Here is a 17,363-nt window from a genome sequence, read left to right on the forward strand (position 1 = left end):
TTCCTCAGTGGCGAAAACCCATTGCAGCAAACCTTTGTTGTAATTCTGCCCTGGGACTTAGTGGTGAAGATTGGGTACAAAATCTCATACATAAATGAATAATGCCCCCTACCCCCAGTCTCTCTTCTGGTTTCCTTGGCTGATACAAAATTAGCCTTTGCTAAACACTGAAGAGCACAATCAGAACTAAATAAAAGGGAATGGCTTCAGAATTCATACATTACAGAGATAATGACATTAGTCAATCTGACAGTATATCAAACATAAGCTATTAATATCCAGCCATTACATGAAACAGGGAGATCAATTATATGCTATATTAGAGGACAGCATTTGATACAAGAGAGTGCTGCAATTCAGATGCATCTATCACATCTTAATTAGCTGAGATAGGCACAAGCCTTGTGCCATATACTCCTCCTTGCACCTCCTCTTCATTTCCCCTACAGCAGGCATGGCCAAACATGGCCCTCCAGATGTTTTGGAACTACAACTCCCATCATCCCTGACCACTGGTCCTGTTAGCTAGGGATAATGGGAGTTATAGTCATAAAACATCTGGAGGGCCAAGTTTGGCCATGCCTGCGCCTACAGCATGATTCAACACTTCCTGAATGAATTAACCATAGTGTCCTGTTACACTTGAACTGGAAATTATGGTTACCAGGATTTGCACATGCTAGGATTACAAACCATAGTTTGCAGCTGGTTTAAGATGCTGCCTTGTTCTGATCATGGTAACTATAGATTCCCATCCTTATGTAAAGGGCATCTATGGTTGACAGAAACTTCCTGGGTTAATCACAATACACCAAGATGTGAAGAGGGAAGGAGAAGTACAAATACCAACTGAGTGGGCACAAAGCTTGTGCACATCTCAGCTTAATAAGAAACCAGGTAACTGTTTTGAATTGTTGTGTTTATTATATAGCAAAGGAGGAAAAATTCAGCTTGACATTAGCAATAATTAGGCATATCTAAATCCACTGAGTTTAATAGGTTTAGACACACCTAACTTTTTATAGGATCAGGCAGTTTGCATGTAACAAATATAAATAGGATGTGCAATTAATAGTATTCAAATAAGGGAATCAATGGCATGATTCTCAACAAGAGGAATGCAGCTTTTGTCTTGTTAAACGTATTCCTTATGCCACATATCCTATTGGCAAGGTTCACTATGACTCTTTCTGCTCTGCTTGTAGAACCCTATAATTTACATTATATTCTTCCATCACAGAGTGATCTGGTATAGAGGATTCCACTTCCTTGCATGGAGCTGAACTGGACGGCCTTTGTGCCTCTTTCAGCACTACAATTCTGTGAATCTACAAAGCCAGCAGGAGACATAGTTAGTGGTGAGTGCAGATGACTGTGGCCTCTTCTAAGTGAATAATTTTTGGCTTCCTTCTCCCGAGCATTGTTACTAAGATTGCTCACCTGGCTCCTTCCAAGCCTCAACAGTACAGTGACTAACTCTTGTTCTCAGGTCCTTCAGGAAATAACATGATTAATAACAACTATAAGCTCTGGCTTTGCTCAGGATGTGGTTCAGTTGGTAAATGGTCAGATTTGGGTCATGCCTGAATCTTGAATAAAGCTCTGTCAGTGACAGCCTTTACAGCTTTTCCTCTACTGGTTGTAATCCAGGCATTGTTGGTGGAGTGTTCAACGCTTTAGATCTTAAGGCCCAGAGAATAGTCAAAAGGGACATGATCTGGTGCTGAAGTTAAACAGGTCTGGACTTGCCCAAGAGGATGCTGTAGAGGAATAACAAGTTCAGAACTCTTCATAAATATGTGAAATAAAGAAAGGAAGACTATTTCAAAAAATGCATCTTCTTAGGTCATGTAATATTCCATTACAGTGGTACCTCGGGTTAAGTAATTAATTCGTTCCGGAGGTCCGAACTTAACCTGAAACTGTTCTTAACCTGAAGCACCACTTTAGCTAATGGGGCCTCCTGCTGCTCCTGCGCCGCCAGAGCACGATTTCTGTTCTCATCCTGAAGCAAAGTTCTTAACCTGAAGCACACTTTCTGGGTTAGCGGAGTCTGTAACTTGAAGCGTATGTAACCTGAAGCGTATGTAACCCGAGGTACCACTGTATATTTCATCTCAGTTCTGACTGAATTCTGTCTGCAGTGTTTCACCTGTGATTACTGTTACACTTGCAATTTGTATTTGGTGCTGCAGGGAACAGGACACCACAGTTTTACGTTTCTCAAAAAGTATGAGAGTGTGTGAAAAAAGCCAGATCCTAAATAGTTACTCAACAACAACAACAACAACAACAGACACCTGAATCTGTAGGACAGGGGAGAGGAACCTGTGAAGCTCCAAAAGTTGTTGGGCTGCAACTTCTATCACCCTTCACCATTGGCTATGCTGGCTGGGAGCTCACAGAAGTTGGATTCCAACAACATCTGGAAGGTGAAAGGCCCATCCGTCCATCCCCCTGTGCTAAAAAGGAATGGGGAAGAATTTACCCCTGTCCTCCTCATTTCCCCCTGATCTGTTGCCATCATAAGCCAGACATAATAACTTTGGCTGTATTCCCAGCCAAAGTTATTATTTCTGGCTTTACCTATGTGTGTGCATCATGAGATTCCAAACTACACAGTGTGTATTTTAACCAAAAATAAAATCATTTTACCCAACAGAAGACAACTAAAAGGAGTCTGCCAGTCTCCAGCTGGCACCAGGTCTTAGGAAATGCAAAGACAAACTTAAAGCCTTCCTCATCCTCTCCCAAGTCCAGTTTATCCAACAGCTATGTTGCATCTGGCTTTCAGAAATTGGCTGTGTATATGAGCTCATTCTTAGCTACCAAACTGCTCAAATTTAGCAAAATGTATAGAGCAGAAATTTCACAAGGTGCTCTGTTTTGATCTATAAACTCAGGTTTTATAAAGCTTATTTCATTGAGTTGCAGGAAAACTGATTCGCATAGTTTTTGTTCTACCTCCCATCTTCGACTCTTGAAAATATTCATTTAGTAGCCACCGGAAAACCTCAGAGAAGATGAAACTAATCTGAGGAAAAGCAGAAGTGAGAGATCAATTTCAAAATTGGTGGGTGGAAAAGAGATCAGCCTGAAATACACTGGTAGAGAAGAACTCGCAAGTTTTCTCATCATAATCCTCAAAGAGCAGTACAACTTACATTCTAAAACCAATGCAACAATTGCCCAGATTTACCTAAACAGCTGATCTTGTGTTTGGGGATGTGTTCCAACCCATGGTCTATTTATTCAGGAAGCACTTGTGTAAGGGTTGGGTTTCATTGCTTGTTGTATAAAGAAAAGCAGCCCCAAATATTATAATGGCCTCTTTTGTTCACTTCTGTAGGGTTACCATCTCTGGCAGAGTTCCTAAAATTTAAAAAGCTGCATAGCAAACAGAAAATCAACAGGTGAGCCACATGGGAAGATGTTCCTAGGAAATCTTCACAGGTTGAATTTCTATGGTTTGGCAGGATTTTGATTGATTGATTGATTGATTGATGAGCTTACTTAAAGACCTCCCCTTCATATAAAATATTGAGGCAGTGTACAACAAAATATGCAGGCACAATAAACATAAAATACAATACAAAATAAAAAAAATTATAATAAAACTGACTAGCTCATCTTGAAAAAGTTTAAACAACTGGATTGTTGACTGGAGCTGGTTATAGGGAACATATGACTTCTTTGTTGGAACAGCTCCACTGGCCATCCATCTGTTTCTGGGCACAAGTGCTGGGTTTCACCTATAAAGCCCTACATCAAGGGTCCTCAAACTTTTAAAACGGGGCCAGTTCACTGTCCCTCGGACACTGTTGGGGGCCAGACTATACAGTCATACCTCGGGATGAATACGCTTCAGCTTAAATATTTTTGGGTTGCGCTCCGTGGCGACCCGAAAGTAACGGAGTGTGTTACTTCCGGGTTTCGCTGCTCGCGCATGCGCAGACACTCAAAATGACGTCATGTGCATGTGCAGAAGCAGCGAAACATGACCCGTGCATGCGCAGATGAGTTTTACATTCGCTTCAGGATGCGAACGGGGCTCCGGCATGGATCCCATTCACATCCAGAGGTACCACTTTAGTTTGGAAAAAATATGAACGAATTCCTATGCACACTGCTCATATATTTTATATCATGAACATCATTGCTGTAGGGATGGACTGAACAGGAAGAAATGGTATTTTCAAGGGAGGGATAGCTACATGGGCATAGCCAGGAAGGGCTATGGAAGGGAGGGCAGGCTTCATGCTGGGGGGGCAGGATCAATATTTTTATTGATTTACTTGATTTAGGTGGGGGGGGGCAGCTGCCCACAGATAGCTAAATTAAAGATGGATAGATAAACAGGATTCTCTCTCTCACACACCCACACCCACACCCAAAGTGGATAAGCTGCTGCTGTGATGCTTAGCCTCACTTACATATCAGCAGTCAGAGCACTCACTTCCTGCTGGCGCTGGGAGGGAATCTGCTGCTACCGCCACAAACTCCCACCCCCTCACCTGCAGGGCAGGATGGCGCTCCTCGCACCCAGAGTTGCCCACAGCAGGGGCGACAGCGGTAGTGGCTTCCCACAGGCAGCTGAACGCGAGCGAGTGCAGCCCCAGGCTGGGGCATGGAATTGCCACCGTGCAGGCTGCTTGCTTTGGCTCCCGCGCCTTCGCCATACTGCGATTGGAGCAGGGTTATCGGAGACCCCCGGGGCCGCCTTTGCACAATTAACAGTCCTGTGCTCTCCCACCTCCGCTGCTTCATGCTTCGCAACTGCTCCCACGTTGCTGATATTGCTTGCAATAAGGCTTAAGCTCGCGCTCATGCACGGGATGCCATACTTCCTTTCACCTTAGACAGCGGCGGGTTCTGCAATTGCCATGCGGGATGGGTTCAAGACCCTGGCGGGCCAAATCTGACCCATTGACCATAGTTTGAGGACCCCTGCCCTACATGGCTTAAGTCCAAGCTATCTGAAAGACCGTATTCTCTCATGCAAATGTGCCCAGGTTTTGAGATTTGGGGGGGGGGGTGTTTCAGTCTCACCAGGCACACTTGGTGGGAACACAGGAGAGGGCCTTCTTGGTGGCTGCTCCCAGACTTTGGAACTCCCTGCCTAGAGAAGCTGGACTGGCTCCCTCCTTGTTGTCCTTCCGCTGGCAGGTGAAGAGTTTCTTGTTCCAACAGGCTTTTGGGAATTGACTGCTTTTAATTAAGGAGCTGGTGCTGTGTTATTTTTGTTGTAATCATTGATATGTTTTTAAACAGATTTTATATAAGTATATAGTTTCAATTCTCAATGCTTAATTGCATTTTAATAATTGATTTTTCTATGTTTTTAGAAGTACTTGTTTTAATCTGTAATTTTGCCTTGAGTCCTGTCAGGGAAAAAGGCAGGGTATAGCTAAATATATACTAATAATAATATTAATGTTGGCATAAAATGGTCTTCAAGAGATGTCTGGAAAATCAGTTGCAAAGATGCCTGCCAATACTCTTCTGGAAGAGTATTCCACAGCTTGGGGCCAGAGATACTAAAGGTCGGACTTCTCATTGAAGCCAAATGAGTTTCTGAATCATGGGGGACAATTAAAGGTGCCCCTTGAGAAGATCTCACTGCTCAAGCTGGAATACAAGGGCTCAGGCAGGGCCAGCATGAGGTGGGGCGAAGCAGCCGCCTTGGATGACAGAAGTTGAAGAAGTGTCACCCCCACAGGCACCCTGCCTAACTCATCAGTGGAGAAGCAGTGCCAGCAGCAGTGCCAATTTCTGGCAAGGTCTTGTGAGATCTCATTAGAATATTGCGAGATCTCGCTGGAAGCCACCACGGCTTTGTGGGCACTGCCACACCTTCACCACAGATTCCCTTACCTGGATACTGCAGCAGCACATTCTCATTTTGCCTCAGGCAGCAAAACGGGCTGTGCTGCCCCTAGGCTCAGGTGGTCCTTAAGGTACCTTGGACCCAAGTTGTTCAGAGCTTTGTATGTTAATAGAGAAACTTTGAACCTAGCCCAGTAGCATATGAGCAGCCAATGCAGGTTTTTTTAGCAGAGATGTCACATGCTTTCATCAGCACTGCATCCAGCCACTGCAATCCATACTAACTAGAGTTTCCAGACCGGGCTCAAGGACAGCCCCCACATCCAATGCATTGCAGTAATCCAGTCTCAAGGTTACTAACACATGGACTAAAGCAGTCTGGCTATCCTGCTCCAAATATAGCTACAGCTGGCATACCAGAACAGAACAAAGCAAACCAAAACAGGCAATTGGCCTATCATCCAGACTTGGGGGCCACCTACTTTCCTTCACTGGAGATTTTCAAGCAGAGGTTGGATGGTCATCTGCCTTGGATGCTTTAGTTGAGATTACTACCTTGCTGGGTGTTGGAGCAGATGACCCTCATGGTCCCTTCCAACTCTACACTTCTATTATTCTACCCACAAAGCATCTGTCCTCCCAAAATTCAAATTCAGTTTATTGACCCTCATCCAGTCCACCACTGCATTCAGGCATCAATCTAGCACCACTTATACAGCTAATACAGGCTTCCCAGATTCAGACGTTATGGAGCCACATGTTTTCAGCATACTAACAACATCATGGTCCAAAAATCCTAATGGCAACACCCAACAGCTCCATGTAGATGTTAAAGAGCATTGGGGACAAAATAGTGCCCTGTGGAACGTAGAACAAGTGCCAAGGAACCAAAGTGCACTCCCCCAAGGCTACTTCCTGGACTCGACCATGCAGGTGGGAAATGGACCCACTCCAATAAAGTGTTTCTGATACCCATCCTTAATGCTGGTCCAGGAGGAAACCAAGGTCCATGATATTGAAAGCTACTGAGAGACTAGGTTTCACTCTCCCTGACCCTCTCTCTGAATAAAGGTCCTCCACCAGAGCAACAGAGGTGGATTCATTCCTAAAAACAATCCAGAACCCAGACTGGAGTGGATCTAGGTAATCAGTGTCACCTGGAAACACCTGCAGTTGTTCTATCACAACCCTCTCCACCACCAGGGTCTCTATACATTGGGAAGTCCATCCAGAGCCATCAGAAGAAACCCATCGGAGCGCATCAGTGTCTGGGGGTGGACCATTAGAATTGGTCCCTCACCCCTGCAGGCAGGAATAGTCACTGCAAGAACAAACTTCACTAGATGTTAAAAGGCAAGCCTATTGTCCAACACGAGGATCCCAGAGCACAGTTCTAGGTTTGACTTTTTGCACTAAGAAGAGCTGCAAAAATAGCTTCCGTAAACTGCTGTATGCTATGAAAAAGGTCACATATCAAGCAGGAGAAACCCCTACATGTAATAATGCACTCCCCCCACTATTATTCTCATATTTCCAGTATGTTTTACAAGGAAGCTTAAATTTGCATCAGCAAGGCAGTACATACATATGTGCTATATAAACATTTACACAATGTATTCATATTTGTTATTTTACATTAACCACAGCCCAGGGTAACCACCACATCCCTGGGTCATCAATCAAGAATTACAATCTGACCCAAACCACAGGAGACATGAAAAGATTTACAACAGGGAGAGGAAAGCTGAATCCAACTTTTTGTTGAGAGCCTCACTTCCTTGTCTTGTGGTAAAGGAGCATTGTGCTATTGTAATTTGGCCTGATAACATGACTAGATTGCTAAACTGGCATGGGGTGACGCTTGGCATTGCCAAGTTTCCTTATTTCACCACATATATGAAAGCCAAAACTAATCACCGAATGAAAATCTCAGCTTCTTTAAATCAAGGGAGGCTGTTTTCACAAGTGATGCTGAAGTAGGGATTTATTTTAGTTTCCTTTATTGCATTTCCTGGATCAGTATTTAGGTTGTAAAACTATACTGGCTAAAACGTACAATTATCAACACTCAAAACTGATGTGTTCTAGACTTGACCTGAAACCCTAAGAGCCCTGAGAAGGCACACATAATCTCCCCCTGAATGCTATCTCTGAGACCTGAGATAAGTCAGACTTTAATGAGCTTGTTCATCCTTACACTGAGGTATTGGAAGTACAACAGCAGAGAGAGTTCATGTGCAACTGAAAGGTTAATTTTGTTAGTGTTAATGTCAACTAGCCAAGAGGAGGATGGATGGTGTTGTTTTTAACAACCAGGTAGAGTGGTAAGATGAGGTAGCATCATGAGCTGTGTAGTGGCAACAGTTTACTCAGTGCAAAATGGAGACCGGGAATCCTATCCTTAAATAATGCAAATAGCTGTTAATTACAGATGGAGGTGTTCTGCTTCTTTCTCAACAGGGCTATCTGGTGGTCCAATTGCAGTGTGTGTTCACAATGAGTGAACAGAGGCATTTGCATGCATCCAGAGCTCTTACTCCTCCCAGACTGTGAGAGCAAGTCTGTCTCCTATTAATGAGGATGGATGGATGGCTTATGCCACTGTTTGCTCCCTCTGTTGTGCTTGTCAAAGCCTTTGCACGGTCACTTGTAGAATGAAGCTAAAGGCGTCAAGTAGGGATGGGGAAAGACTGGGGCACCAACATGACTGGGCACCTGGGGGGAGGGGGATTCCAAAAACCACATTAGGATAATGATTTTATGAAGGCCAACTAAAATGTTACAAGTTGTAGGAAGCTTATGGTAGAACTGAAAAAACTGCACTTAAATCCCAGCGACTTAAAATTAGATGTGACAGGCCTGTTTCTTTAAACCTGGGTTTGTCCCAAGCAAATGCCCTCTTGTGGGCATCCACAGGACATGCAGATCGCCCATCACAGCAGTAGACTGGTGATCCTGCCCTTGAGTATAGACTTTTGGTTTATGTTTTTTGGGAAACAGAACTTACCAAAGCTCAAACAGACCCAAAGACTGTTCTTCTTTCTATTTAATCAGCAGATGCCCAGGACCTCACCCAGAAGTACCTCATAACTTACCTCATGATGGCAACACACCTTGCAATTGATCAACAATGGAGAACTCTAAACACTGATTTGTCTGAAATGTGGTTTATAGACATATGGGACTTGATATTAATGGAAAAGCTAGCTAAGAAAGTTCGAGTCCAAAGAAAAAATACAAAGTTTTATAAAACTGGGTTCAGCTTTACTTCCTATGAAACTACAAAAGAACATGGATACAGACCACCAGAAACTCACAGGGACATATGGAAATACACTTTTATTTGAAGTAGAACTAATTGTATGTATTTGAATAATTGTGTGTGCTCGGGAGAGTGGGGTCCTTTCTTAAACTACAAACTTAGAAACACCACCACACAGCAGATCTCTTTGCATGACTCGCACAGTGTAGTGCTGTTTAGCGCAGTGTGTTTAGCGCAGAGATGTATATAGGACCCAGAATGTGCAGTGTGCTCACTACAGAATTAAGAGAGCCACGTGTGTAAGAGCACAGCCATGTGCATATCACAAGTTTTGTAAACCACATTGGAAATGTTTTTGCATCAAAGGGTGGGGCCTGTATTATTAATTCACCCCACTACCAACCAAGTTTTCAGAGTGAGCAAGATGGTAGTTGAGAGAAACTCAGCCCCCAGTCAGAAAAAGACAAAGAGGATAGCACCAGAAGGTGCTGAAGGAAATGGTAGAAGTCATTTATTAGTTTTCCGTTGTTAGACCTAATGTATTGCAAAGCACAAATTCTTCATTCATGAGAGAACAGATAGCCATGACCTCTGACAAAGCAGTCCTAGCCCTTATTCCATTAGTGCAAGGATTTACCCTTGTGCAATGGGACCTGCCACCCTTCACCACCTCCACCCATACCCTCCCCAAATCTGCTTTGGAGGGTTGGGGGAAACCACAGAACAGATTCAGAAATGAGGGAAGGGGAGAGGCGGGGAGCTCACTTCCGCACAGGTAAATCACTGCACTAATAGAATGAGAGACTTAACACTACTTGGGATCTAAGCCTGTGGTCCAAAACTACAGGTTACATTAAACATCATTTGGCAATGTGCGCTTGTATCTGCTTTGCAGGAGACCCAATTATGCTTTCCAGATTTACGGATCTGGGATACTGGCAACTCATAGTAAAATAATAAGACTTCTCTCTTCCTATGAAACATTTCTGGTGTAAGAAGCTTGTTTCTATTCAAATCTACATATACATGCAACCAATGCACACAGAGATATACCCGACACACCTGCAATGACATCATTTTTCACATTTAAAATGTGTGCAAATAAAACGGATGAGGGGGGAAAATGGCAACAGCCCTCAAGAAAGTAAATTCTACTTTGAGTCATATTTTCTAACTCCTGGGAATAAAACCCAGCCTTCCAAACAAGACCATACAGAAAACTCTGTGACCGCATTTTCCTAAATGAGACTAGGGGTTCATAGAGAGCGTGCCACAAAATGGGAGCGGCTCCAGACCCTTGGAGATATTAGGCCAGTTACCCACGAGTGAGGCTGTGGTTGAGGGTTCATAAGTTAAATACTAAATGCTCACAGCAGGATATGCAGCACCCCCTAACCCTTTCCTTCCGCTTCAAAGCGGTTGCTGCTGCCCACATGTAGCCACAGGCTCCACTTTCTGGCCCAAGTCAGATTTAGGGCTTCTGCAGACTTTGGCAAAGGCCTTGGCATAAACAATAGCAACTTGTCCCCCAGCAAATTGCCGCTGGTGCTGAGTAATTCTAGGTGCAGGTACCAGAGCCCTGGGCAGCAGCAAGCCTGATCTCACCGCAGGGGCTTGCCAAGATGCATCTAAATTGCTTCACATTCAAAGGGCAATTCAGCAAAGACAGAAGTCCTGGAATTGGCTGGCCTTAATAATTTGGCATTGCATCCGTCTGCAAAGGAATATTTAACTTTGGGTAACCTTTTCCTTCTCTTTTGAAGGGCCATTGAGGGCAGTAAGCATAACTGCTGTCTGCCATTCTGACTAGTTTAGGGCTAGAGCATCTGTCTTGCAGCAGAAGGTCCTGGGTTTAATCCCCAACATAGGGCTGGAGATGTCCCATGTGTGAAACCGTAACACCAGTCAGCTTTAAAAATACTGAGGTAGATGAACCAGTATCAGGCTGCTTCCAATATGACTATGTTTCTATATTCTAGGGACTTCTAGGGACACTGGCTAAGGGAAACGGTAAGAGAAACATTATAAAAGTCATGAAAGAGCATCTATTCCCCCCAAAAGCTAAGTTTATGTGTTAACAATTGGATTTCACAGGCACTTCTGATTTGTTGGCAACTTCCAAGGCTTGCAGTTGCAAAGCTAGTAGGATATTGCAGTCCATGGCAAACTACCAGACCCTCAGACATCCAAATAGCTTAGCTGCTCTTCAGAGGAAAACTGCTCTCCCTGTTCTTCAGAGGCTGGTGTCTGAAGAGCGGAGAAACTGGTTCTCCTCCCCTTCACAGCACCGGGCTGAGAAAAGGAGAACCACTCCTCCGACATCAACATTGTGATGGGGCAGAAAGCCCTCTGGCCACCTTGCAAAGGGGTCTTTCCTCTCTCTGGCATACTACAGTTGCATCACGGGATGCTTTATACAAAAACACAAACACAAAAACCACAAAAATACATCACAAACCAAAACACTAACACTCCCAACCCCCCAGAAAAGTTTTAAAGTTCATAGATTTCTTTATTTACCCAAAGGCCTGGGAGAAGAGGAATGCTTTTGCCTGGTGCCTAAGTATGTGAAACCAAGGCACCAGGCAAGCCTCTCTAGGAAGAGTATTCCACAAGTGGGGAGCCACTGCAGAAAAGGCCCATTCCTCTGGACCTCTTGCAGAGGAGGCACACAAAGAAGGGCCTCAGGTGATGATCACAAGGTCTGGGTCAGTTCATATGGGCGGAGGCAGTCCTTGTGGTATGTCTTATTATTTCATCAGGATGCTACAAGGTTTGTGCTCATCTTGACTGAACACCAAACTTCAACAGTTATCTCCACTGTGTCAAAGGTAGGGTGGCTCTAGGTTTTGTCTTAGTGTACTAAGTAATAGAAGCACTGCAGTAAAAATTCTTTCTCAGTGGCATTTGCACCTTGGGTTACTGAGTACTTAAAATGCAACGTTTTTGATGATGATAAAAAACTAGAACTACATTTGACACCCCCCCCCCAAAAAAGCAATGGAGTGTTCATTTGTGGAATGAGTTACCTAAGTGGAAGAAATGTTCTTTCTCCCACTTGATCCTTCCTACCTTGGCTGCCTTTGGAAAACCAAACTTAGGACAGAGACTCTCTGGAACTCTGTGTACTTTAAACATACAGCCATCCCAATGTGAATAAAACTAGGAGTCTAAAAACTAGGAAAACAAGTGTAACACCAAGCAAATAAAATTACAGCACAGCAGTCCTGGACTATATACTTGTATGGCTGTGAAGTTCTCTTTAAAAAAAAGGGATGGGGCACTTTATTTAGGACATTTAACACAACAACAGGGTTGTTGTTAGCCGGGGAGTGTGCAATAGCACCCTGGTGAGATGGACCATCTCTGTAACTGGAGAAATTCCATGATTTATTTATTTTTTAAATAGATGTCAAAGGTTCCTTCCCTCCATGTCCCCACACTGTAGCCATGTACATGAGCTGCAATCACATGCTAAGTTTTTTACGTTAAGAGATTCCTCAAACAGCAGCAGTAATTTCAGTTGGGCCACAGCAAGTCTGGAGAGAGATTAATTTGACTTAGCACATCATTGAAATCACTGCAATTATATGTGGCGCCACCACACATGACTAGCTTATCTATGAGAGTCCTATCTTTGTGACTATGGTTTAAGTGGCCACTATACTGATGGCTGCATATATTGCTCAATTTGCAACTGTTCATAATCTGATTTTTACCTATGTACGTACTGCAGTGTCATAGCTACAGGGCACAGGGAGGGTTTAAACTGGGTTCTTTGCCCCGGGTGAAGCCTCCAGAGGGGTGCCATTGAGGTTTTTAGCCAGTGTGTGCGTGCGCAAATGTGCATATGGGAGTGCCAAACTCGGTCTTTGATCTGGGTAAAATAAAGCCTAGTTCTGCCCCTGTGTACTGCCAATTGAAACAGGCCTTCTCATATGTGATATGAGCTCTGTGGATGCCCTTGTAAAGCACACTGGAAGCTCATACAAGGAAGTTTCAACAAACACAGTTTTTTTATTTGTATTTGGTGGCTCTCACTGCACTTTTCTTTTCTGTCGCATGTGATCACACTGCTGTTCTTACCTTCGGGAAGAATTCTGAACTTATTATTCAACCAGCGCTCTACACCCACAGCCCTTGCCCTGAAGATCCTGCTCCCTTCTGTGAGGCAACGATTTCTTAGGAGGTTGTTGTGTGGCTAAAATTATTGGGCTGCAGTAGCTATTCTGCTACTGCTACTAAGGGCTCAAACTCGTAGTGCTAAAAATGTGCATTAATTGAATGGATCCAACAACAATTTGGCACAAGCTAAAGCAGTTAAGTGTTTTGCCAACTAAGCTGTCACAAAATGAATATGGATTGAGAGCAGCAGGTTCAGCAATACAGTGGTACCTCGGGTTACATACACTTCAGGTTACAGACACTTCAGGTTACAAACTCCACTAACCCAGAAATAGTACCTCGGGTTAAGAACTTTGCTTCAGGATGAGAACAGAAATCGTGCTCCGGCGCGCGGCGGCAGCAGGAGGCCCCATTAGTTAAAGTGGCACTTCAGGTTAAGAACAGTTTCAGGTTAAGAATGGACCTGCAGAACGAATTAAGTACTTAACCTGAGGTACCACTGTATGTTGAAGCAATCACACAACCGCTTCTGCAGGTGCTGAATACTCCATGGATCGGATCCCCTCAATCCATACTCACAGCATACCAACTTGAGGCAGATCCAGACCACACATTTAAAGCACTTTCGAAGTGCATTACTTCCCCCAAAGAATCCTGGGAACTGTAGTTTGTTACAGTACAGTCCTTGGGGGGGGACTACACTTCCCAGGATTCTTTGGGGGGGAAGTCATGTGTTTTATAAGTGTGTTGGATGTGCTTTGAATGTATGGTTTGGATCTGCCCCAAGTTGCGTGAATTGGCCCTCTGCTTTCCAGTGCTGACAGCACTGCATCTCAGGTAACCCAACCTTCTTCAATCCCTCACAGGTAACTTTCTGGGGATGCATGGTAGGTAGGGGCAGAGGTAAAAGTGGGTGGAGCTAGGCAAAAGCACTCAAGGAGAACACAGAACAGAGTCAGCAAGGGATGCAGCCCAGGGAGAGTCCCCAAGGGCCAGACAGAGAAGCCTAGGGGGCCACATGTGGTCCTGGAGCTGGAGGTCCCCCACCCTTGCTCTCAAACCAGATTACTGAAGTAGAAAGAAAGGGGGGATATGCATTCACACATGTGAATGCCCACTAAGAACAGAAGAGGAGTCAGACCAAAAACCTATCTAGTCCATCATGGTGTCTCCCAGGCTGGCAAACTGGGTTCCCCTGGGAGCACACACAGAGAATAATAATTGCTCACTGCCTCTGTTCCTCAGCAATTGGTTTTTGGGGCACAGCAACTCTACATATACCCACCATGACCAGAAGCCATTGATATTCTCTCATTAAGTCTTGGCCCCTTGTCTTCTCTAATCCAAATGCTGCCTACTTACAACATTACAAACACACACAACATTACCCCTCACAAAAAGACAGATTATTAGAATGCTATATACAAGGCCCTATTAAACAAACACTTCTGTAGAGGAATAAAATTATTTGGTCCTTCTTGTTAGCAGTTTAAGAGGGATGTTTCTGGAGGAGTGGTCAAGTTGCTTCACCTATGATGAAACCGGAGGAATCCCAGTGCATGTTATTAGTGACTGTCCCCCACCAAGGTAGGATTTATATATTATTTTCTTTACATAGGCAGACAGAAAAGAATTATCTCACTTCACATGCTTGTCAACTCTCTTAAATGAGTATGAAATACCTTGAATTTGCATACGGACACACTACTTTCCCCTCCAGGTATTGAATCCCTGTGTTTTATGTTTAAAGTTTTAGTCAATGATTGTAAAGGGGGGGGGGAGAGAGATGGGAACTGGGCAGCTAATAAAAATAGAAAATTAAACAAAAAAAATCATTATTTTCTTCAGTCTCAAACAACTTCATAAGTTTTAAAAGCAACTTTTATTATTTAATTTAATATAATGTACATTAACAGGATTAAAAAAAATATTTAGTGAATGTGTATGTGTAGCTGTTGGCAGTCTTGCAGACTTTCCACTTGAGTTAAGGCCAAATTAAAGCTTTATAACTTCAGCAGCCCCCCCCCTTTTTTCTTTTTTTTCTTTACCAGCGCACTAATAACCACCTCAGACACTGTGGTACAGTTTGTTTGGCTCAGAGAACAGCAAGGGAGAAGACGAAGGAGCTAAGGCAATTTGTATTGCACTTAAGGAGTCTGGTCAGAAGACAACACATTGCTTTGTCTGGAAGAAGATGAAAAGGGGTGTCAGAATTGCTGAAACTCTCGTGTCCCTCCTAAGATGGCTTGGAAGAGCTGGAGGAGGCATTTGTGGGGCATCCACAAAGAACTTGGCATTCTGTGGCAGATTTTCAGCAGAATCATCTGTATATACAACAGCTAGTCCCCAACATTCTACTACATTCCAGCTTTTTCCAACCATTGGCCATACTGGCTGGGGATAGTCCTTTTGCCCCCTTTACTAAATGGGAATAGGGAATCACAACAGCCAAAACATATATCTAGGTCAGGGGTCAGCAACCTTTTTTTTTTTTTAGTAATATTTATTACTTTTCCAAAAAATTTAAACACTAAAAAAAAACAAAACCAATACAATACATTAAACTAACCAAACAAAACAAAAACAATAAAATAAATCAGACAATTTCATTATCCCATCTTTCATTCACTTGTTTCCACGACCTCCTCACACCTCCCTTTTTGTATTCCACTTCTATTAATTATTTCAGCAATTCCTTTCCATCTTCCTCTGTTTACTATCCTATAATTATCTTAACTCATTCTAACCTTATTTTTTCCTTTAATACTCTATTAATCTATTTATACTTAATTCCTTATAACATTTCTACTAAAGCCATGTAACTTCATTCCAACATTTTTCTAACATTCATTGATTTTACAGTATTTCTGTAAATAATCTTTAAATTTTTTCCAATCTTCTTCCACCGACTCCCTTTTTCAGCCATGGGCCGGTCCACCGTCCCTCAGACCATGTGGTGTGCCGGACTATATTGTGGAGGGAAAAAATGAACAAATTCCTATGCCCCACAAATAACCCAGAGATGCATTCTAAATAAAAGCACACATTCTACTCATATAAAAACACGAGGCAGGCCCCACAAACAACCCAGAGATGCATTTTAAATAAAAGGACACATTCTACTCATGTAAAAACACGCTGATTCCCAGACCGTCTGCTGGGCGGATTGAGAAGGTGATTGAGCCAATGGCAGATGAAGATGATGGACTTTTCAGAGCTAGCTGACCTGACTGGAAGAGTCCGCGACCAGAAGGAGGACGAGTACCAGGACAATTGGATGAAATTCAAAGACTATTTAGTTAAATATGCTAAGATAACTTAATTGGAAAAACTTGCAAATACCAGATAGGCTTAGGATTTAAATATGTGATGTTATAGAATAATATGTTTAAAGTTAAAATGAAAAGGAAGAAAGATGATAAGTGACTAAGTTAATTTTATGAGAAAATTGGTTCTGGAAAACTGTTACAATGATATACAATGAAACTCAGCCAGGGGGATTTGAGGAAGTCATTTAACAATGTCAGTAAGATTGGATTAAGCGCAGTTAAGATGTATGTATGTATGTATGTATGTATGTTTGTTTGTTTGTTTAAAATTTTGGAAAATCAATAAAAAAAATTGGGGGGGAAAAGAGAAAGAGAAGGTGATTGGGCCGCATCCGGCCCACGGGCCTTAGGTTGCCTACCCCTGATCTAGGTAGTCTAAGTCATTTAACCGTACCCTTCTTTCTATTAGCAATGTTCAGTGGTGAGTGCCAAACGAAGCAACTCTATCCTCCAAACCATGCTTGACACATCGAAAGCATTCAGACAACTGACCAAATACACTGAGGGCTGAAGCAGTGCTACAGCTAGGCTGGACCTCAGGGGTGTCATTTCCTACTACAAAAAACTTAAGGGGCAACCAGCCAGGCATGTACATAGTTACAAGTACTCATTTTATTATTTTTACTTTATATTGTGCTTAGTCCAAAGTAAATGTGTTTAGCATCAGGATAGCAGAAGCCAGCCCCACATATTCCTGTAGCCATGACTGGGCTATGATTTAAGTGAGTTTAAAATGTGAAACCGCGCGTGCTCAGATTATTTCTTTTTAACAGGGCTGACAACCCGTTTTCTGCTCTAACACATCAGGACAGTTATAAAGC

General features: G+C 43.1%; 1 protein-coding gene across 5 annotated transcripts in view; it reads right to left on the reverse strand.

The window, feature by feature from the left end:
• The window catches only part of SCUBE3 (signal peptide, CUB domain and EGF like domain containing 3), a 114,152-nt gene that overhangs the window by 88,507 nt on the left and 8,282 nt on the right, over nt 1-17,363 (reverse strand). The gene's annotated exons all lie outside the window — the stretch shown is intronic.

Source organism: Podarcis pityusensis (genome assembly GCF_964106645.2).
Source record: "Podarcis pityusensis genome assembly, chromosome: 6".
Lineage (NCBI taxonomy): Eukaryota > Metazoa > Chordata > Lepidosauria > Squamata > Lacertidae > Podarcis > Podarcis pityusensis.